The sequence below is a fragment of the Eschrichtius robustus genome, chromosome 3 (genome assembly GCF_028021215.1).
Source record: "Eschrichtius robustus isolate mEscRob2 chromosome 3, mEscRob2.pri, whole genome shotgun sequence".
Classification (NCBI taxonomy): domain Eukaryota; kingdom Metazoa; phylum Chordata; class Mammalia; order Artiodactyla; family Eschrichtiidae; genus Eschrichtius; species Eschrichtius robustus.
In genome coordinates this window covers 122,793,434-122,819,345 of record NC_090826.1, presented here as the reverse complement: position 1 = coordinate 122,819,345, position 25,912 = coordinate 122,793,434, and positions in this window count along the sequence as shown.

Sequence of the window (25,912 nt, the reverse complement as noted above, 5' to 3'; positions counted from 1 at the left end):
ATAAGAAATAGAAATTAAATTTAAAAAACAAACATAAGTAAGGAGACATAAACTTCTCGGTGCTTGTCCCAACACATTCTACTCTAATTTACAACCTTGGAACACTACATCCAGGAAGACTCTGTTGCCCTAGTAACAAGAGTTGAGAAGGTAATAATGCTGCCGCCTTGTGGCTGTTTCCCACAACAGCAGCTTTAAACCCAGTGCTAATGGTTGCTTATATAGTCACAAGGACTGCAGGGCTGTAAATGACACAGGCGCTAAAAAAATGCCCTGGGGTAGGGAATAGGCAAGAAAATTCAACACATGAGAAATTTTTGAAAAAGTCAATAAGTGGAGGGAAGTTGTACTCACTCTTTAACCAAAAAAGGAAAAGAAATAAAAGGACATGCCTAAAGCCCAGTATAAGGAATTATTATCCACGTGCATATCCAACCTCCAAAAAGGTTTCAGCTCACACCACTCAAATGGCCAACAGCAAAAAGTCTACAAGCAATAAATGCTGAAGGGGTTTTAGAGAACTGTGTACCTTCTAGCTGCTGGTGGGATGTAAAGTGGTAACAGCATTAACGAAAAGTGAATGGAGCTGCTTGAAAAGGTAAAAATTGAGCTACCATATGATGCGGCAGGACACCTTTTGGGCCTATAACCTAAGACCACCAGAATCGGAAAGATAGAGGCAGGAAAATGTGCACTGCAGCAATATTGAAATAGCCAAGGCATGGAAGCAAAAAAAAGGTCCATAAACAAATGAATGGACAAAGAAGAAGTGGTATATGGACAGAATGGAGTCTCAGTCACGAAAAAAATAAAAGAATGGCATATGCAGCACCACAGAGGAGCCTAGAGATAATCACACAACGTGAAGTAAGTCAGAATGCGAAAGACAAATGCCCTATGATATCACTTATGTTATCTGAAAATTCATAAAAATGAACATATTTCCATAGAGAAAGGCAATCTCAGATTGAGAAGACAAACTTATGGTTAAGCCAAAGAAAAGGTGTGAGGAATGGATAAATCAGGATATTGGGGTTAACACACATATACTAATACATATAAAATATATAATCCCCAAAGACCCATGGAAAACCAAGAGTGGTCTACTCAACACTCTGTAATAACCTGCATGGAAAAGGACCTAAAGATCAATAGATATATGTATATGTGTAAATGAACAAGATTCTGTACACCTAGAAAAAACGACATTTTTCAATCGAATTTACTCTGATAAAAGCTACAACTTAAAGACCCAAACAAGAATTAAGGAGGCTAAAACTTATGGGGTTTGTCCTGGCACATTCCACTCTAATCTGAAACCTAAAAGCACAACTTGCAGCAAGGTCCTGTTTCTCTAGCAAGCAGAGTTGGCAACGTAGAAATGCTGCCACCCTAAGGCCGTTTCCACAAGCAGCAGTGTTAAATCTATTGCTAATGGTCACTAATATTCACAACGACTGCAGGGCTGTAAATGACTCATGCCCTCAAAAAATGTCCTGGGGTAGGGAATGGCCAAAAAAATCCAAATGCGGCAAATTTTTCAAGAAGGCAATTAGAAGTTGTAAGTTTCGCACAATCTTAAAATAAAAGTGAAAAGGACATTGATAAACGCAAAACATCAGGAAACATGAGACGCATGCAAATCCAATCTACACAAAGGTATCACCTCACACCAGGCAGAATGACCATCAGCCAAAAGTCAACAAACAATAGATGTTGAAGAAGTTGTGAAGAATAGCGTAACCTCTCGGTCTAAGTGGGATGTAAAGTGGTAACAGCCAATAATAGGAACAGAATGACAGTGCGTTTAAAGGTAAAAATTGAGTCACCATATGATCCGGAAGGTCCACTATTGGGCCGGTCACCTGTGAAAGCCAGAATGAAAAAGACACGGGACGGAAAATCGTGTATTGCAGCAGTATTTACAGTAGCCAAGACATGGAAGCAAACAAAATATCCATCAACAGATAAATGGACAAAGAAGAAGTGGTATACATAACGAATGGAATAGTAGGCTCGGGAAAAAAATGAACAATGCCGTTTTCTGGACTACAGATGAGCCTAGAAATCATCATATTAGGTTAAGTAAGTCAAAAGGGAATGACAAATATCCTATGATATCATGTATACATGTTATCCTAAGATTGCTACCAATGAATATATTTCCACAGAAAAAGACACTCACAGACGAATGAAATAAAATAATGGTTAGCCAAAATGAAAGGTGGGAGGATGGGAAAATTAGGACTATGGGGTAAACATACATATACAAATGTATGTTACATGTATATAAACATATATCATATAAACATATGAATTATATAATCACCAATACCTATAATATATATATTGACAAAATACCTACCAATCAGCAAAGGAGGTCAACGCAACATTCTGTAATAAGATACATGGTAACAGGATCCAAAGATGAACAGACATCTGTATGAATCATTGAGCAGATTCTGTACAGCCAGACAATCACAACACTCTAATCAAATTTACTCCGATAAGAAATAGAAATTAAATTTAAAAAACAAACATAAGTAAGGACACATAAACTTCTGGGGGCCTGTTCCAGCACATTCCACTCTAATTTACAACCTGGGAACACTACCTCCAGGAAGACTCTGTTGCCCTAGTAACAAGAGTTGAGAAGGTAATAATGCTGCCGCCTTGTGGCTGTTTCCCACAACAGCAGCTTTAATCCCAGTGCTAATGGTTGCTTCATTGTCACAAGGACTGCAGGGCTCTAAATGATACCTGCCCTCAAAAAATGCCCTGGGGTAGGGATTAGGCAAGAAAATTCAACACATGAGAAATTTTTCAAGAAGTCAATATGAAGAGGGAAGTTGTCCTCACTCTTTAAGAAAAAAAGGAAAAGAAGAAAAAGGATATGCCTATAGCTCAGTATAAGAAATTATTAGCAACATGCATATCCAACCTCCAAAAAGGTTTCAGCTCACACCAGTCAAATGGCCATCAGCAAAAAGTCTACAAACTATAAATGCTGACGGGGTTTTAGAGAACTGTGTACCTCCTAGCTGCTGGTGGCATGTAAAGTAGTAACAGCACTAACAAAAACTGAATAGAGCTGCTTGAAAAGGTAAAAATTGAGCTACCATATGATGCGGAAGGGCACCTTTTCGGCCTATAACCTAAGACCACGAGAATCGGAAAGACATAGGCAGGCAAATGTGCACTGCAGCAATATTGAAATCCCAAGACATGGAAGCAAAAAAAAAGGTCCATAAACAAATGAATGGACAAAGAAGAAGTGGTATATGGACAGAATGGAGTCTCAGTCACGAAAAAAAAAAAAAAGAATGGCATATGCAGCACCACAGAGGAGCCTAGAGATAATCACCCAACGTGAAGTAAGTCAGAATGCGAAAGACAAATGCCCTATGATATCACTTATGTTATCTGAAAATTCATAAAAATGAACATATTTCCATAGAGAAAGGCAATCTCAGATTGAGAAGACAAACTTATGGTTAAGCCAAAGAAAAGGTGTGAGGAATGGATAAATTAGGATATTGGGGTTAACACACATATACTAATACATATAAAATATATAATCCCCAAAGACCTATGGAATACCAAGGGTGGTCTACTCAACACTCTGTAATAACCTGCATGGAAAAGGACGTAAAGATCAATAGATATATGAATATGTGTAAATGAACAAGATTGTGTACACCTAGAAAAAAAGACATTTTTCTATCGAATTTACTCTGATAAAAGCTACAACTGAAAGACACAAACAAGAATTAAGGAGGCTAAAACTTATGGGGCTTTTTCCTGGCACATTCCACTCTAATCTGCAACATAAAAGCACAATTTGCAGCAAGGTCCTGTTTCCCTAGCAAGCAGAGTAGGCAACGTAGAAATGCTGCCACCCTAAGGCCGTTTCCTCATAGAGCAGCATTAAATCTACTTCTAATGGTCACTAATATTCACAAGGACTGCAGGGCTGTAAATGACTCATGCCCTCAAAAAGTGTCCTGGGGTAGGGAATGGCCAAAGAAATCCAACTGCGGCAAATTTTTCAAGAAGGCAATTAGAAGTGGTAAGTTTCGCTCAATCTTAAAAAAAAAGTGAAAAGGACATTGATAAACGCAAAACATCAGGAAATATGAGACGCATGCAAATCCAATCTACACAAAGGTATCACCTCACACCAGGCAGAAGGACCATCAGCCAAAAGTCAACAAACAATAGATGTTGAAGAAGTTGTGGAGAATAGCATAACTTCTCGGCCTAAGTGGGATGTAAAGTGGTAACAGCCAATAATAGGAACAGAATGGCAGTGCGTTTAAAGGTAAAAATTGAGTCACCATATGATCCGGAAGGCCCACTATTGGGCCTGTCACCTGTGAAAGCCAGAATGAAAAAGACACGGGACGGAAAATCGTGTATTGCAGCAGTATTTACAGTAGCCAAGACATGGATGCAAACAAAATATCCATCAACAGATAAATGGACAAAGAAGAAGTGGTATACATAACGAATGGAATGGTAGCATCGGGAAAAAAATGAACAATGCCGTTTTCAAGACTACAGATGAGCATAGAAATAATCATATCAGGTTAAGTAAGTCAAAAGGGAATGACAAATATCCTATGATATCATGTATACATGTTATCCTAAGATTGCTACCAATGAACATATTTCCACAGAAAAAGACACTCACAGACTAATGAAATAAAATAATGGTTAGCCAAAATGAAAGGTGGGAGGATGGGAAAATTAGGACTATGGGGTTAACATACATACACAAATGAATGTTACATGTATATAAACATATAACATATAAATATATGAATTATATAATCACCAATACCTATAATATATATATTGACAAAATACCTACCAAACAGCAAGGGAGGTCTACGCAACATTCTGTAATAACATACATGGTAACAGGATCCAAAGATGAACAGACATCTGTATGAATCATTGAACAGATTCTGTACAGCCAGACAATCACAACACTCTAATCATATTTACTCCGATAAGAAATAGAAACTAAATTTAAAAAACAAACATAAGTAAGGACACATAAACTTCTGGGGGCCTGTTCCAGCACATTCCACTCTAATTTACAACCTGGGAACACTACCTCCAGGAAGACTCTGTTGCCCTAGTAACAAGAGTTAAGAAGGTAATAATGCTGCCGCCTTGTGGCTGTTTCCCACAACAGGAGCTTTAATCCCAGTGCTAATTGTTGCTTCATTGCCACAAGGACTGCACGGCTCTAAACGTCACCTGCCCTCAAAAAATGCCCTGGGGTAGGGAATAGGCAAGAAAATTAAACACATTAGAAATTTTTCAAGAAGTCAATATGAAGAGGGAAGTTGTCCTCACTCTTTAAGAAAAAAAGGAAAAGAAGAAAAAGGATATGCCTATAGCTCAGTATAAGAAATTATTAGCCACATGCATATCCAACCTCCAAAAAGGTTTCAGCTCACACCAGTCAAATGGCCATCAGCAAAAAGTCTACAAACTATAAATGCTGACGGGGTTTTAGAGAACTGTGTACGTCCTAGCTGCTGGTGGCCTGTAAAGTAGTAACAGCACTAACAAAAACTGAATAGAGCTGCTTTAAAAGGTAAAAATTGAGCTACCATATGATGCGGCAGGGCACCTTTTGAGCCTATAAACTAAGACCACCAGAATCGAAAAGAGAGAGGCAGGCAAATGTGCACTGCAGCAATATTGAAATAGCCAAGACATGGAAGTAAAAAAAAGGTCCATAAACAGATGAATGGACAAAGAAGAAATGGTATACGTACCAAATGGAATAGTAGCCTCGGGAAAAAAATGAACAATGCCATTTTCAGGACTACAGATGAGCCTAGAAATCATCATATTAGGTTAAGTAAGTCAAAAGGGAATGACAAATATCCTATGATATCATGTATACATGTTATCCTAAGATTGCTACCAATGAATATATTTCCACAGAAAAAGACACTCACAGACGAATGAAATAAAATAATGGTTAGCCAAAATGAAAGGTGGGAGGATGGGAAAATTAGGACTATGGGGTAAACATACATATACAAATGTATGTTACATGTATATAAACATATATCATATAAACATATGAATTATATAATCACCAATACCTATAATATATATATTGACAAAATACCTACCAATCAGCAAAGGAGGTCAACGCAACATTCTGTAATAAGATACATGGTAACAGGATCCGAAGATGAACAGACATCTGTATGAATCATTGAGCAGATTCTGTACAGCCAGACAATCACAACACTCTAATCAAATTTACTCCGATAAGAAATAGAAATTAAATTTAAAAAACAAACATAAATAAGGACACATAAACTTCTGGGGGCCTGTTCCAGCACATTCCACTCTAATTTACAACCTGGGAACACTACCTCCAGGAAGACTCTGTTGCCCTAGTAACAAGAGTTGAGAAGGTAATAATGCTGCCGCCTTGTGGCTGTTTCCCACAACAGCAGCTTTAATCCCAGTGCTAATGGTTGCTTCATTGTCACAAGGACTGCAGGGCTCTAAATGATACCTGCCCTCAAAAAATGCCCTGGGGTAGGGATTAGGCAAGAAAATTCAACACATGAGAAATTTTTCAAGAAGTCAATATGAAGAGGGAAGTTGTCCTCACTCTTTAAGAAAAAAAGGAAAAGAAGAAAAAGGATATGCCTATAGCTCAGTATAAGAAATTATTAGCAACATGCATATCCAACCTCCAAAAAGGTTTCAGCTCACACCAGTCAAATGGCCATCAGCAAAAAGTCTACAAACTATAAATGCTGACGGGGTTTTAGAGAACTGTGTACCTCCTAGCTGCTGGTGGCATGTAAAGTAGTAACAGCACTAACAAAAACTGAATAGAGCTGCTTGAAAAGGTAAAAATTGAGCTACCATATGATGCGGAAGGGCACCTTTTCGGCCTATAACCTAAGACCACCAGAATCGGAAAGACATAGGCAGGCAAATGTGCACTGCAGCAATATTGAAATCCCAAGACATGGAAGCAAAAAAAAAGGTCCATAAACAAATGAATGGACAAAGAAGAAGTGGTATATGGACAGAATGGAGTCTCAGTCACGAAAAAAAAAAAAAAGAATGGCATATGCAGCACCACAGAGGAGCCTAGAGATAATCACCCAACGTGAAGTAAGTCAGAATGCGAAAGACAAATGCCCTATGATATCACTTATGTTATCTGAAAATTCATAAAAATGAACATATTTCCATAGAGAAAGGCAATCTCAGATTGAGAAGACAAACTTATGGTTAAGCCAAAGAAAAGGTGTGAGGAATGGATAAATTAGGATATTGGGGTTAACACACATATACTAATACATATAAAATATATAATCCCCAAAGACCTATGGAATACCAAGGGTGGTCTACTCAACACTCTGTAATAACCTGCATGGAAAAGGACGTAAAGATCAATAGATATATGAATATGTGTAAATGAACAAGATTGTGTACACCTAGAAAAAAAGACATTTTTCTATCGAATTTACTCTGATAAAAGCTACAACTGAAAGACACAAACAAGAATTAAGGAGGCTAAAACTTATGGGGCTTTTTCCTGGCACATTCCACTCTAATCTGCAACATGAAAGCACAATTTGCAACAAGGTCCTGTTTCCCTAGCAAGCAGAGTAGGCAACGTAGAAATGCTGCCACCCTAAGGCCGTTTCCTCATAGAGCAGCATTAAATCTACTTCTAATGGTCACTAATATTCACAAGGACTGCAGGGCTGTAAATGACTCATGCCCTCAAAAAGTGTCCTGGGGTAGGGAATGGCCAAAAAAATCCAACTGCGGCAAATTTTTCAAAAAGGCAATTAGAAGTGGTAAGTTTGGCTCAATCTTAAAAAAAAAGTGAAAAGGACATTGATAAACGCAAAACATCAGGAAATATGAGACGCATGCAAATCCAATCTACACAAAGGTATCACCTCACACCAGGCAGAATGACCATCAGCCAAAAGTCAACAAACAATAGATGTTGAAGAAGTTGTGGAGAATAGCAAAACTTCTCGGCCTAAGTGGGATGTAAAGTGGTAACAGCCAATAATAGGAACAGAATGGCAGTGCGTTTAAAGGTAAAAATTGAGTCACCATATGATCCGGAAGGCCCACTATTGGGCCTGTCACCTGTGAAAGCCAGAATGAAAAAGACACGGGACGGAAAATCGTGTATTGCAGCAGTATTTACAGTAGCCAAGACATGGATGCAAACAAAATATCCATCAACAGATAAATGGACAAAGAAGAAGTGGTATACATAACGAATGGAATGGTAGCGTCGGGAAAAAAATGAACAATGCCGTTTTCAAGACTACAGATGAGCATAGAAATAATCATATCAGGTTAAGTAAGTCAAAAGGGAATGACAAATATCCTATGATATCATGTATACATGTTATCCTAAGATTGCTAACAATGAACATATTTCCACAGAAAAAGACACTCACAGACTAATGAAATAAAATAATGGTTAGCCAAAATGAAAGGTGGGAGGATGGGAAAATTAGGACTATGGGGTTAACATACATACACAAATGAATGTTACATGTATATAAACATATAACATATAAATATATGAATTATATAATCACCAATACCTATAATATATATATTGACAAAATACCTACCAAACAGCAAGGGAGGTCTACGCAACATTCTGTAATAACATACATGGTAACAGGATCCAAAGATGAACAGACATCTGTATGAATCATTGAACAGATTCTGTACAGCCAGACAATCACAACACTCTAATCATATTTACTCCGATAAGAAATAGAAACTAAATTTAAAAAACAAACATAAGTAAGGACACATAAACTTCTGGGGGCCTGTTCCAGCACATTCCACTCTAATTTACAACCTGGGAACACTACCTCCAGGAAGACTCTGTTGCCCTAGTAACAAGAGTTAAGAAGGTAATAATGCTGCCGCCTTGTGGCTGTTTCCCACAACAGGAGCTTTAATCCCAGTGCTAATTGTTGCTTCATTGCCACAAGGACTGCACGGCTCTAAATGTCACCTGCCCTCAAAAAATGCCCTGGGGTAGGGAATAGGCAAGAAAATTAAACACATTAGAAATTTTTCAAGAAGTCAATATGAAGAGGGAAGTTGTCCTCACTCTTTAAGAAAAAAAGGAAAAGAAGAAAAAGGATATGCCTATAGCTCAGTATAAGAAATTATTAGCCACATGCATATCCAACCTCCAAAAAGGTTTCAGCTCACACCAGTCAAATGGCCATCAGCAAAAAGTCTACAAACTATAAATGCTGACGGGGTTTTAGAGAACTGTGTACGTCCTAGCTGCTGGTGGCCTGTAAAGTAGTAACAGCACTAACAAAAACTGAATAGAGCTGCTTTAAAAGGTAAAAATTGAGCTACCATATGATGCGGCAGGGCACCTTTTGAGCCTATAAACTAAGACCACCAGAATCGAAAAGAGAGAGGCAGGCAAATGTGCACTGCAGCAATATTGAAATAGCCAAGACATGGAAGTAAAAAAAAGGTCCATAAACAGATGAATGGACAAAGAAGAAATGGTATACGTACCAAATGGAATAGTAGCCTCGGGAAAAAAATGAACAATGCCATTTTCAGGACTACAGTGCAGCCTAGAAAAAATCACATAAGGTTAAGTAAGGCAAAAGGGAATGACAAATATCCTATGATATCATTTATACATGTTATCCTAAGATTGCTACCAATGAACATATTTCCACAGAAAAAGACACTCACAGACTTATCAAAGAAACTAATGGTTAGCCAAAATGAAAGGTGGGAGGATGGGTAAATTAGGACTATGGGGTTAACGTACATATATTAATGTATGTTAAATGTATATAATCATATAACATATAAACAATATGAATTATATAATCACCAATACCTATAAATTATGTATTGACAAAATACTTACCAAGTACCAAGGGAGGTCTACTCAAATTTCTGTAATAACATACATGGTAACAGGATCCGAAGATGAACAGACATATGTATGAATCATTGAGCAAATTCCGTGCAGCCAGACAATCACAAAACTCTAATCAAATTTACTCTGATAAGAAATAGAAATTAAATTTAAAACCAAACATAAGTAAGGAGACATAAACTTCTGGGGGCTTGTCCCAGCACATTCCACTCTAACTTACAACCTCAGAACACTACCTCCAAGAAGACTCTGTTGCCCTAGTAATAAGAGTTGAGAAGGTAATAATGCTGCCGCCTTGTGGCTGTTTCCCACAACAGCAGCTTTAAACCCAGTGGTAATGGTTGCTTATATAGTCACAAGGACTGCAGGGCTGTAAATGACACAGGCGCTCCAAAAATGCCCTGGGATAGGGAATAGGCAAGAAATTTCACCACATGAGAAATTTTTCAAGAAGTCAATAAGTGGAGGGAAGATGTACTGACTCTTTAACCAAAAACGGAAAAGAAAAAAAAGGACATGCCTAAAGCTCATTATAAGGAATTTTTATCCACATGCACATCCAAACTCCAAAATGGTTTCAGCTCACACCACTCAAACGGCCATCAGCAAAAAGTCTACAAACAATAAATGCTGAAGGGGTTTTAGAGAACTGTGTACCTTCTAGCTGCTGGTGGGATGTAAAGTGGTAACAGCACTAACGAAAAGTGAATGGAGCTGCTTGAAAAGGTAAAAATTGAGCTACCATATGATGCGGAAGGGCACCTTTTGGGCCTATAACCTAAGACCACCAGAATCGGAAAGACAGAGGCAGGCAAATGTGCACTGCAGCAATATTGAAATAGCCAAGGCATGGAAGCAAAAAAAAGGTCCATAAACAAATGAATGGACAAAGAAGAAGTGGTATATGGACAGAATGGAGTCTCAGTCACGAAAAAAAATAAAAGAATGGCATATGCAGCACCAGAGAGGAGCCTAGAGATAATCACAGAACATGAAGTAAGTCAGAATGTGAAAGACAAATGCCCTATGATATCACTTATGTTATCTGAAAATTCATAAAAATGAACATATTTCCATACAGAAAGGCAATCACACATTGAGAAGACAAACTTAAGGTTAAGCCAAAGAAAAGGTGTGAGGAATGGATAAATCAGGATATTGGGTTAAACACACATATACTAATACATATAAAATATATAATCCCCAAAGACCTATGGAATACCAAGAGTGGTCTACTCAACACTCTGTAATAACCTGCATGGAAAACTACCTAAAGATTAATAGATATATGTATATGTGTAAATGAACAAGATTCTGTACATCTAGAAAAAACGACATTTTTCAATCGAATTTACTCTGATAAAAGCTACAACTGAAAGACACAAACAAGAATTAAGGAGGCTAAAACTTATGGGGCTTTGTCCTGGCACATTCCACTCTAATCTGCAACCTAAAAGCACAACTTGCAGCAAGATCCTGTTTCCCTAGCAAGCAGAGTTGGCAACGTAGAAATGCTGCCACCCTAAGGCCGTTTCCTCAAACAGCAGCTTTAAATCTACTGCTAATGGTCACTAATATTCACAAGGACTGCAGGGCTGTAAATGACTCATGCCCTCAAAAAATGTCCTGGGGTAGGGAATGGCCAAAAAAATCCAAATGAGGCAAATTTTTCAAGAAGGCAATTAGAAGTTGTAAGTTTTGCTCAATCTTAAAAAAAAAGTGAAAAGGACATTGATAAACACAAAACATCAGGAAACATGAGACGCATGCAAATCCAATCTACACAAAGGTATCACCTCACAGCAGGCAGAATGACCATCAGCCAAAGGTCAACAAACAATAGATGTTGAAGAAGTTGTGGAGAATAGCATAACTTCTCGGTCTAAGTGGGATGTAACGTGGTAACAGCCAATAATAGGAACAGAATGGCAGTGGGTTTAAAGGTAAAAATTGAGTCACCATATATTCCGGAAGGCGCTCTATTGGGCCTGTCACCTGTGAAAGCCAGAAGGAAAAACACAGGGGACGGAAAATCGTGTAGAGCAGTAGTATTTACAGTAGCCAAGACATGGAAGCAAACAAAATATCCATCAACAGAAAAATGAACAAAGAAGAAGTGGTATACATAACGAATGGAATAGTAGCCTCGGGAAAAAAATGAACAATGCTGTTTTCAGGACTCCAGATGAGCCTAGAAATAATCATACTAGGTTAAGTAAGTCAAAAAGGAATGACAAATATCCTATGATATCATGTATACATGTTATCCTAAGATTGCTACCAATGAACATATTTCCTCAGAAAAAGACACTCACAGACTAATGAAATAAAATAATGGTTAGCCAAAATGAAAGGTGGGAGGATGGGAAAATTAGGACTATGGGGTTAACATACATACACAAATGTATGTTACATGTATATAAATATATAACATATAAATATATGAATTATATAATCACCAATAACTATAAAATATATATTGACAAAATACCTACCAAACAGCAAGGGAGGTCTACGCAACATTCTGTAATAACATACATGGTAACCGGATCCGAAGATGAACAGACATCTGTATGAATCATTGAACAGATTCTGTACAGCCATACAATCACAACACTCTAATCAAATTTAGTCCTTTAAGAAATAGAAATTAAATTTAAAAAACAAACATAAGTAAGGACACATAAACTTTTGTGGGCCTGTTCCAGCACATTCCACTCTAATTTACAACCTCGGAATACTACCTCCAGGAAGACACTGTTGCCCCAGTAACAAGAGTTGAGAAGGTAATAATGCTGCCGCCTTGTGGCTGTTTCCCACAACAGCAGCTTTAATCCCAGTGCTAATGGTTGCTTAATTGTCACAAGGACTGCAGGGCTCTAAATGTCACCTGCCCTCAAAAACTGCCCTGGGGTAGGGAATAGGCAAGATAATTCAACACATGAGAAATTTTTCAAAAAGTCAACAAGTGGAGGGAAGTTGTACTCACTCTTTAACCAAAAAAGGAAAAGAAATAAAAGGACATGCCTAAAGCCCAGTATAAGGAATTATTATCCACGTGCATATCCAACCTCCAAAAAGGTTTCAGCTCACACCACTCAAATGGCCATCAGCAAAAAGTCTACAAGCAATAAATGCTGAAGGGGTTTTAGAGAACTGTGTACCTTCTAGCTGCTGGTGGGATGTAAAGTGGTAACAGCACTAACGAAAAGTGAATGGAGCTGCTTGAAAAGGTAAAAATTGAGCTACCATATGATGCGGCAGGGCACCTTTTGGGCCTATAACCTAAGACGACCAGAATCGGAAAGACAGAGGCAGGCAAATGTGCACTGCAGCAATATTGAAATAGCCAAGATATGGAAGCAAAAAAAAAGGTCCATAAACAAATGAATGGACAAAGAAGAAGTGGTATACGTACCAAATGGAATAGTAGCCTCGGGAAAAAATAGAACAATGCCGTTTTCAGGACTACAGATCAGCGTAGAAATAATCACATAAGGTTAAGTAAGTCAAAAGGGTATGACAAATATCCTATGATATCATTTATACATGTTATCCTAAAATTGCTACCAATGAACATATTTCCACAGAAAAAGACACTCACAGACTTATAAAAGAAACTAATGGTTAGCCAAAATGAAAGGTGGGAGGATGGGTAAATTAGGACTATGGTGTTAACATACATATATTAATGTATGTTAAATGTATATAAACATATAACATATAAACTATATGAATTATATAATCACCAATACCTATAAATTATGTATTGACAAAATACTTACCAAATACCAAGGGAGGTCTACGCAACATTCTGTAATAACATACATGGTAACAGGATCCGAAGATGAACAGACATATGTATGAATCATTGAGCAGATTCCGTGCAGCCAGACAATCACAACACTCTAATCAAATTTACTCTGATAAGAAATAGAAATTAATTTTAAAACCAAACATAATTAAGGAGACATAAACTTCTGGGGGCTTGTCCCAGCACATTCCACTCTAACTTACAACCTCAGAACACTACCTCCATGAAGACTCTTTTGCCCTAGTAACAAGAGTTGAGAAGGTAATAATGCTGCCGCCTTGTGGCTGTTTCCCACAGCAGCAGCTTTAAACCCAGTGGTAATGGTTGCTTATATAGTCACAAGGACTGCAGGTCTGTAAATGACACAGGCGCTCCAAAAATGCCCTGGGATAGGGAATAGGCAGGAAATTTCAACACATGAGAAATTTTCTAAGAAGTCAATAAGTGGAGGGAAGTTGTACTGACTCTTTACCCAAAAAAGGAAAAGAAAAAAAAGGACATGCCTAAAGCTCAGTATAAGGAATTATTATCCACATGCATATCCAACCTCCAAAAAGGTTTCAGCTCACACCACTCAAATGGCTATCAGCAAAAAGTCTACAAACAATAAATGCTGAAGGGGTTTTAGAGAACTGTATACCTTCTAGCTGCTGGTGGGATGTAAAGTGGTAACAGCACTAACAAAAAGTGAATGCAGCTGCTTGAAAAGGTAAAAATTGAGCTACAATATGATGCGGCAGTACACCTTTTCGGCCTATAACCTAAGACCACCAGTATAGGAAAGACAGAGGCAGGCAAATGTGCACTGCAGCAATATTGAAATAGCCAAGATATGGAAGCAAAAAAAAAGGTCCATAAACAAATGAATGGACAAAGAAGAAGTGGTATACGTACCAAATGGAATAGTAGCCTCGGGAAAAAAAAGAACAATGCCGTTTTCAGGACTACAGTTCAGCGTAGAAATAATCACATAAGGTTAAGTAAGTTAAAAGGGTATGACAAATATCCTATGATATCATTTATACATGTTATCCTAAGATTGCTACCAATGAACATATTTCCACAGAAAAAGAAACTCACAGACTTATAAAACAAATTAATGGTTAACCAAAATGAAAGGTGGGAGGATGGACAAATTAGGATTATGGAGCTAACAAACATATACTAATGTATGTTAAGGGTATATAAACTTACAACACATAAACTGTGTGAATTATATAATCACCAATATATATAAAATGTATAATGACAAAACACCTACCATATACCAAGCGAGGTCTACTCAACATTCTGTAATAACATACATGGTAACAGGATCCAAAGATGAACAGACATATGTATGAATCATTGAGCAGATTCCGTGAAACCACATAATCACAACACTCTAATCAAATTTACTCCAATAAGAAATAGAAATTAAATTTCAAAAACAAACATAATAAGGACACATAAACTTCTGGGGGCCTGTTCCAGCACATTCCACTCTAATTTACAACCTCGGAACACTACCTCCAGGAAGACTCTGTTGCCCTAGTAACAAGAGTTGAGAAGGTAATAATGCTGCCGCCTTGTTGGTGTTTCACACAACAGCAGCTTTAAACCCAGTGCTAATGGTTGCTTAATAGTCACAAGGACTGCAGGGTTCTAAATGACACCTGCCCTCAAAAAATGCCCTGGGGTAGGGAATAGGCAAGAAAATTCAACACATGAGAAATTTTTCATGAAGTCAATATGAAGAGGGAAGTTGTCCTCACTCTTTAAGAAAAAAAGGAAAAGAAGAAAAAGGATATGCCTATAGCTCAGTATAAGAAATTAATAGCCACATGCATATCCAACCTCCAAAAAGGTTTCAGCTCACACCAGTCAAATGGCCATCAGCAAAAACTCTACAAACTCTAAATGCTGAAGGGGTTTTAGAGAACTGTGTACCTTCTAGCTCCTGGTGGGATGTAAAGTGGTAACAGCACTTACGATAAGTGAATGGAGCTGCTTGAAAAGGTAAAAATTGAGCTACCATATGATGCGGCAGGGCACCTTTTGAGCCTATAAACTAAGACCACCAGAATCGAAAAGAGAGAGGCAGGCAAATGTGCACTGCAGCAATATTGAAATAGCCAAGACATGGAAGTAAAAAAAAGGTCCATAAACAAATGAATGGACAAGGAAGAAGTGGTATACGTACCAAATGGAATAGTAGCCTCGGGAAAAAAAAGAACAATGCCGTTTTCAGGACTACAGTTGAGCCTAGAAATAATCACATAAGGTTAAGTAAGTCAAAAGGGGATGACAAATATCCTATGATATCATTTATACATGTTATCCTAAGATTGCTACCAATGAACATATTTCCACAGAAAAAGACACTCACAGACCTATCAAAGAAACTAATGGTTAGCCAAAATGAAAGGTGGGAGGATGGGTAAACTAGGACTATGGGGTTAACATACATATATTAATGTATGTTAAATGTATATAAACATATATCATATAAACTATAGGAATTATATAATTACCAATACCTATAAATTATGTATCGACAAAATACTTACCCAATACCAGGGGAGGTCTACGCAACTTTCTGTAATAACATACATGGCAACAGGAGCCGAAGATGAACAGACATATGTAGGAATCATTGAGCAGATTCCGTGCAGCCAGACAATCACAACACTCTAATCAAATTTACTCTGATAAGAAATAGAAATAAATTTTAAAACCAAACATAAGTAAGGAGACATAAACTTCTGGGGGCTTGTCCCAGCACATTCCACTCTAACTTACAACCTCAGAACACTACCTCCAGGAAGACACTGTTGCCCTAGTAACAAGAGTTGAGAAGGTAATAATGCTGCCGCCTTGTGGCTGTTTCCACAACAGCAGCTTTAAACCCAGTGGTAATGGTTGCTTATATAGTCACAAGGACTGCAGGTCTGTAAATGACACAGACGCTCCAAAAATGTCCTGGGATAGGGAATAGGCAAGAAATTTCAACACATGAGAAATTTTTCAAGGAGTCAATAAGTGGAAGGAAGTTGTACTGACTCTTTAACCAAAAATGGAAAAGAAAAAAAAGTACATGCCTAAAGCTCAGTATAAGGAATTATTATCCACATGCATATCCAAACTCCAAAAAGTTTCAGCTCACACCACTCAAATGGCCATCAGCAAAAAGTCTACAAACAATAAATGCTGAAGGGGTTTAAGAGAACTGTATACCTTATAGCTGCTGGTGGGATGTAAAGTGGCAACAGCACTAACGAAAACTGAATGGAGCTGCTTGAAAAGGTAAAAATTGAGCTACCATATGATGCGGCAGGACACCTTTTGGGCCTATAACCTAAGACCACCAGAATCGGAAAGACAGAGGCAGGCAAATGTGCACTGCAGCAATATTCAAATAGCCAAGGCATGGAAGCAAAAAAAAGTTCCATAAACAAATGAATGGACAAAGAAGAAGTGGTATATGGACAGAATGGAGTCTCAGTCACGAAAAAAAAAAAACAATGGCATATGCAGGACCACAGAGGAGCCTAGAGATAATCACACCACGTGAAGTAAGTCAGAATGCGAAAGACAAATGCTCTATGATATCACTTATGTTATCTGAAAATTCATAAAAATGAACATGTTTCCATAGAGAAAGGCAATCTCAGATTGAGAAGACAAACTTACGGTTAAGCCAAAGAAAAGGTGTGAGGAATGGATAAATTAGGATATTGGGGTTAACACACATATACTAATACATATAAAATATATCATCCCCAAAGACCTATGGAATACGCAGAGTGGTCTACTCAACACTCTGTAATAACCTGCATGGAAAAGGACCTAAAGATCAATAGATATATGTATATGTGTAAATGAACAAGATTCTGTACACCTAGAAAAAACGACATTTTTCAATCGAATTTACTCTGATAAAAGCTACAACTTAAAGACACAAACAAGAATTAAGGAGGCTAAAACTTATGGGGCTTTGTCCTGGCACATTCCACTCTAATCTGCAAACTTTAAGCACAACTGAAAGACACAAACAAGAATTAAGGAGGCTAAAACTTACGGGGCTTTATCCTGGCACATTCCACTCTAATCTGCAACCTAAAAGCACAACTTGCAGCAAGGTCCTGTTTCCCTAGCAAGCAGAGTTGGCAACGTAGAAATGCTGCCACCCTAAGGCCGTTTCCTCAAGCAGCAGTGTTAAATCTACTGCTAATGGTCACTAATATTCACAAGGACTGCAGGGCTGTAAATGATTCATGCCCTAAAAAAATGTCCTGGGGTAGGGAATGGCCAAAAAAATCCAAATGCGGCAAATTTTTCAAGAAGGCAATTAGAAGTTCTAAGTTTCGCTCAATCTTAAAAAAAAAGTGAAAAGGACATTGATAAATGCAAAACATCAGGAAACATGAGACGCATGCAAATCCAATCTACACAAAGGTATCACCTCACACCAGGCAGAATGACCATCAGCCAAAAGTCAACAAACAATAGATGTTGAAGAAGTTGTGGAGAATAGCGTAACCTCTCGGTCTAAGTGGGATGTAAAGTGGTAACAGCCAATAATAGGAACAGAATGGCAGTGCGTTTAAAGGTAAAAATTGAGTCACCATATGATCCGGAAGGCCCACTATTGGGCCTGTCACCTGTGAAAGCCAGAATGAAAAAGACACGGGATGGAAAATCTTGTATTGCAGCAGTATTTACAGTAGCCAAGACATGGAAGCAAACAAAATATCCATCAAAAGATAAATGGACAAAGAAGAAGTGGTATACATAACGAATGGAATAGTAGGCTCGGGAAGAAAATGAACAATGCCGTTTTCAGGACTACAGATGAGCCTAGAAATAATCATATTAGTTTAAGTAAGTCAAATGGGAATGACAAATATCCTATGATATCATGTATACATGTTATCCTAAGATTGCTACCAATGAATATATTTCCACAGAAAAAGACACTCACAGACGAATGAAATAAAATAATGGTTAGCCAAAATGAAAGGTGGGAGGCTGGGAAAATTAGGACTATGGGGTAAACATACATATACAAATGTATGTTACATGTATATAAACATATATCATATAAACATATGAATTATATAATCACCAATACCTATAATATATATATTGACAAAATACCTACCAAACAGCAAAGGAGGTCAACGCAACATTCTGTAATAAGATACATGGTAACAGGATCCGAAGATGAACAGACATCTGTATGAATCATTGAGCAGATTCTGTACACCCAGACAATCACAACAGTCTAATCAAATTTACTCTGATAAGAAATACAAATTAAATTTAAAAAACAAACATAAGTAAGGACACATAAACTTCTGGGGGCCTGTTCCAGCACATTCCACTCTAATTTACAACCTCGGAACACTACCTCCAGGAAGACTCTGTTGCCCTAGTAACAAGAGTTGAGAAGGTAATAATGCTGCCGCCTTGTGGCTGTTTCCCACAACAGCAGCATTAATCCCAGTGCTAATGGTTGCTTAATTGTCACAAGGACTGCAGGGCTCTAAATGACACCTGCCCTCAAAAATTGCCCTGGTGTACGGAATAGGCAAGAAAATTCAACACATGAGAAATTTTTCAAGAGGTCAATATGAAGAGGGAAGCTGTACGCACTCTTTAAGAAAAAAAGGAAAAGAAGAAAAAGGATATGCCTATAGCTCAGTATAATAAATTATTAGCCACATGAATATCCAACCTCCAAAAAGGTTTCAGCTCACACCAGTCAAATGGCCATCAGCAAAAAGTCTACAAACTATAAATGCTGACGGGGTTTTAGAGAACTGTGTACCTCCTACTGCTGGTGGCATGTAATGTGGTAACAGCACTAACAAAAACTGAATAGAACTGCTTTAAAAGGTAAAAATTGAGCTACAATGTGTTGCGGCAGGGCACCTTTTGAGCCTATAAACTAAGACCACCAGAATCGAAAAGAGAGAGGCATGCAAATGTGCACTGCAGCAATATTGAAATAGCCAAGACATAGAAGCAAAAAAATGGTCCATAAACAGATGAATGGACAAAGAAGAAGTGGTATACGTACCAAATGGAATAGTAGCCTCGGGAAAAAAATGAACAATGCCGTTTTCAGGACTACAGTTGAGCCTAGAAATAATCATATAAGGTAACGTAAGTCAAAAGGGTATGACAAATATCCTATGATATCATTTATACAAGATATCCTAAGATTGCTACCAATGAACATATTTCCACAGAAAAAGACACTCACAGACTTATCAAAGAAACTAATGGTTAGCCAAAATGAAAGTTGGGAGGATGGGAAAATTAGGACTATGGGGTTAACATACATATATTAATGTATGTTAAATGTATATAAACATATAACATATAAACTATATGAATTATATAATCCCCAATACCTATAAAATATGTATTGACAAAATACTTACCAAATACCAAGGGAGGTCTACGCAACATTCTGTAATAACATACATGGTAACAGGATCCGAAGATGAACAGATATATGTATGAATCATTGAGCAGATTCCATGCAGCCAGACAATCACAACACTCTAATCAAATTTACTCTGATAAGAACTAGAAATTAAATTTAAAACCAAACATAAGTAAGGAGACATAAACTTCTGTGGGCTTGTCCCAGCACATTCCACTCTAACTTACAACCTCAGAACACTACCTCCAGGAAGACTCTGTTGCCCTAGTAACAAGAGTTGAGAAGGTAATAATGCTGCCGCCTTGTGGCTGTTTCCCACAACAGCAGCTTTAAACCCAGTGCTAATGGTTGTTTATATAGTCACAAGGACTGCAGGGCTGTAAATGACACAGGCGCTCCAAAAATGCCCTGGTATAGGGAATAGGCAAGAAATTTCAACACATGAGAAATTTTTCAAGAAGTCAATAAGTGGAGGGAAGTTGTACTGACTCTTTAACCAAAAACGGAAAAGAAAAAAAAGGACATGCCTAAAGCTCAGTATAAGGAATTTTTATCCACATGCATATCCAACCTCCAAAAAGGTTTCAGCTCACACCACTCAAACGGCCATCAGCAAAAAGTCTACAAACAATAAATGCTGAAAGGGTTTTAGAGAACTGTGTACCTTCTAGCTGCTGGTGGGATGTAAAGTGGTAACAGCACTAACGAAATGTGAATGGAGCTGCTTGAAAAGGTAAAAATGGAGCTACCATATGATGCGGCAGGGCACCTTTTAGGCCTATAACCTAAGACCACCAGAATCGGAAAGACAGAGGCAGGCAAATGTGCACTGCAGCAATATTGAAATAGCCAAGGCATGGAAGCAAAAAAAAGGTCCATAAACAAATGAATGGACAAAGAAGAAGTGGTATATGGACAGAATGGAGTCTCAGTCACGAAAAAAAATAAAAGAATGGCATATGCAGCACCACAGAGGAGCCTAGAGATAATCACAGAACATGAAGTAAGTCAGAATGCGAAAGACAAATGCCCTGTGATATCACTTATGTTATCTGAAAATTCATAAAAATGAACATGTTTCCATAGAGAAAGGCAATCTCAGATTGAGAAGACAAACTTATGGTTAAGCCAAAGAAAAGGTGTGAGGAATGGATAAATTAGGATATTGGGGTTAACACATATATACTAATACATATAAAATATATAATCCCCAAAGACCTATGGAATACCAAGAGTGGTCTACTCAACACTCTGTAATAACCTGCATGGAAGAGGACCTAAAGATCAATAGATATATGTATATGTGTAAATGAACAAGATTCTGTACACCTAGAAAAAACGACATTTTTCAATCGAACTTACTCTGATAAAAGCTACAACTTAAAGACACAAACAAGAATTAAGGAGGCTAAAACTTATGGGGCTTTGTCCTGGCACATTCCACTGTAATCTGCAACCGAAAAGCACAACTTGCAGCAAGGTCCTGTTTCCCTAGCAAGCAGAGTTGGCAACGTAGAAAGTCTGCCACCCTAAGGCCGTTTCCTCAAGGAGCAGCGTTAAATCTACTGCTAATGGTCACTAATATTCACAAGGACTGCAGGGCTGTAAATGACTCATGACCTCAAAAAATGTCCTGTGGTAGGGAATGGCCAAAAAAATCCAAATGAGGCAAATTTTTCAAGAAGGCAATTAGAAGTTGTAAGTTTCACTCAATCTTTAAATAAAAGTGAAAAGGACATTGATAAACGCAAAACATCAGGAAATATGAGACGCGTGCAAATCCAATCTACACAAAGTTATCACCTCACACCAGGCAGAATGACCATCAGCCAAAAGTCAACAAACAATAGATGTTGAAGAAGTTGTGGAGAATAGCATAACTTCTCGGTCTAAGTGGGATGTAAAGTGGTAACAGCCAATAATAGGAACAGAATGGCAGTGCGTTTAAAGGTGAAAATTGAGTCACCATATGATCCGGAAGGCCCACTATTGGGCCTGTCACCTGTGAAAGCCAGAATGAAAAAGACACGGGACGGAAAATCGTGTAGTGCAGCAGTATTTACAGTAGCCAAGACATGGATGCAAGCAAAATATCCATCAACAGATAAATGGACAAAGAAGAAGTGGTATACATAACGAATGGAATAGTAGCCTCGGGAAAAAAATGAACAATGCCGTTTTCAAGACTACAGATGAGCATAGAAATAATCATATCAGGTTAAGTAAGTCAAAAGGGAATGACAAATATCCTATGATATCATGTATACATGTTATCCTAAGATTGCTACCAATGAACATATTTCCACAGAAAAAGACACTCACATACTAATGAAATAAAATAATGGTTAGCCAAAATGAAAGGTGGGAGGATGGGAAAATTAGGACTATGGGGTTAACATTCATATACAAATGTATGTTACATGTATATAAACATATATCATATAAACATATGAATTATATAATCACCAATACCTATAATATATATATTGACAAAATACCTACCAAACAGCAAAGGAGGTCAACGCAACATTCTGTAATAACATACATAGTAACAGGATCCGAAGATGAACAGACATCTGTATGAATCATTGAGCAGATTCTGTACAGCCAGACAATCACAACACTCTAATCAAATTTACTCCGATAAGAAATAGAAATTAAATTTAAAAAACAAACATAAGTAAGGACACATAAACTTCTGGGGGCCTGTTCCAGCACATTCCACTCTAATTTACAACCTGGGAACACTACCTCCAGGAAGACTCTGTTGCCCTAGTAACAAGAGTTGAGAAGGTAATAATGCTGCCGCCTTGTGGCTGTTTCCCACAACAGCAGCTTTAATCCCAGTGCTAATGGTTGCTTCATTGTCACAAGGACTGCAGGGCTCTAAATGACACCTGCCCTCAAAAAATGCCCTGGGGTAGGGAATAGGCAAGAAAATTCAACACATGAGAAATTTTTCATGAAGTCAATATGAAGAGGGAAGTTGTACTCACTCTTTAAGAAAAAAAGGAAAAGAAGAAAAAGGATATGCCTATAGCTCAGTATAAGAAATTATTAGCCACAGGAATATCCAACCTCCAAAAAGGTTTCAGCTCACACCAGTCAAATGGCCATCAGCAAAAAGTCTACAAACTATAAATGCTGACGGGGTTTTATAGAACTGTGTACCTCCTAGCTGCTGGTGGCATGTAAAGTAGTATCAGCACTAACAAAAACTGAATAGAGCTGCTTTAAAAGGTAAAAATTGAGCTACCATATGATGCGGCAGGGCACCTTTTGAGCCTATAAACTAAGACCACCAGAATCGAAAAGAGAGAGGCAGGCAAATGTGCACTGCAGCAATATTGAAATAGCCAAGACATGGAGGTAAAAAAAAGGTCCTTAAACAGATGAATGGACAAAGAGGAAATGGTATACGTACCAAATGGAATAGTAGCCTCGGGAAAAAAATGAACAATGCCATTTTCAGGATTACAGTTCAGCCTAGAAATAATCACATAAGGTTAAGTAAGTCAAAAGGGTATGACAAATATCCTATGATATCATTTATACATGTTATCCTAAGATTGCTACCAATGAACATATTTCCACAGAAAAAGACACTCACAGACTTATCAAAGAAACTAATGGTTAGCCAAAATGAAAGGTGGGAGGATGGGTAAATTAGGACTATGGGGTTAACGTACATATATTAATGTATGTTAAATGTATATAAACATATAACATATAAACAATATGAATTATATAATCACCAATACCTATAAATTATGTATTGACAAACTACTTACCAAGTAGCAAGGGAGGTCTACGCAACTTTCTGTAATAACATACATGGTAACGGGATCCGAAGATGAACAGACATATGTAGGAATCATTGAGCAGATTCCGTGCAGCCAGACAATCACAACACTCTAATCAAATTTACTCTGATAAGAAATGGAAATTAAATTTAAAACCAAACATAAGTAAGGAGACATAAACTTCTGGGGGCTTGTCCCAGCACATTCCACTCTAACTTACAACCTCAGAACACTACCTCCAGGAAGACACTGTTGCCCTGGTAACAAGAGTTGAGAAGGTAATAATGCTGCCGCCTTGTGGCTGTTTCCCACAACAGCAGCTTTAAACCCAGTGGTAATGGTTGCTTATATAGTCACAAGGACTGCAGGGCTGTAAATGACACAGGCGCTCCAAAAATGCCCTGGTATAGGGAATAGGCAAGAAATTTCAACACATGAGAAATTTTTCAAGAAGTCAATAAGTGGAGGGAAGTTGTACTGACTCTTTAACCAAAAACGGAAAAGAAAAAAAAGGACATGCCTAAAGCTCAGTATAAGGAATTTTTATCCACATGCATATCCAACCTCCAAAAAGGTTTCAGCTCACACCACTCAAACGGCCATCAGCAAAAAGTCTACAAACAATAAATGCTGAAGGGGTTTTAGAGAACTGTGTACCTTCTAGCTGCTGGTGGGATGTTAAGTGGTAACAGCACTAACAAAATGTGAATGGAGCTGCTTGAAAAGGTAAAAATTGAGCTACCATATGATGTGGCAGGGCACCTTTTCGGCCTATAACCTAAGACCACCAGAATCGGAAAGACAGAGGCAGGCAAATGTGCACTGCAGCAATATTGAAATAGCCAAGGCATGGAAGCAAAAAAAAGGTCCATAAACAAATGAATGGACAAAGAAGAAGTGGTATATGGACAGAATGGAGTCTCAGTCACGAAAAAAAATAAAAGAATGGCATATGCAGCACCACAGAGGAGCCTAGAGATAATCACAGAACATGAAGTAAGTCAGAATGCGAAAGACAAATGCCCTGTGATATCACTTATGTTATCTGAAAATTCATAAAAATGAACATATTTCAATAGAGAAAGGCAATCTCAGATTGAGAAGACAAACTTATGGTTAAGCCAAAGAAAAGGTGTGAGGAATGGATAAATTAGGATATTGGGGTTAACACACATATACTAATACATATAAAATATATAATCCCCAAAGACCTATGGAATACCAAGAGTGGTCTACTCAACACTCTGTAATAACCTGCATGGAAGAGGACCTAAAGATCAATAGATATATGTATATGTGTAAATAAACAAGATTCTGTATACCTAGAAAAAACGACATTTTTCAATCGAATTTACTCTGATAAAAGCTACAACTTAAAGACACAAACAAGAATTAAGGAGGCTAAAACTTATGGGGCTTTGTCCTGGCACATTCCACTGTAATCTGCAACCGAAAAGCACAACTTGCAGCAAGGTCCTGTTTCTCTAGCAAGCAGAGTTGGCTACGTAGAAAGGCTGCCACCCTAAGGCCGTTTCCTCAAGGAGCAGCGTTAAATCTACTGCTAATGGTCACTAATATTCACAAGGACTGCAGGGCTGTAAATGACTCATGCCCTCAAAAAATGTCCTGGGGTAGGGAATGGCCAAAAAAATCCAAATGAGGCAAATTTTTCAAGAAGGCAATTAGAAGTGGTAAGTTTCGCTCAATCTTAAAAAAAAAGTGCTAAGGACATTGATATACGCAAAACATCAGGAAACATGAGACGCGTGCAAATCCAATCTACACAAAGGTATCACCTCACACCAGGCAGAATGACCATCAGCCAAAAGTCAACAAACAATAGATGTTGAAGAAGTTGTGGAGAATAGCGTAACCTCTCGGTCTAAGTG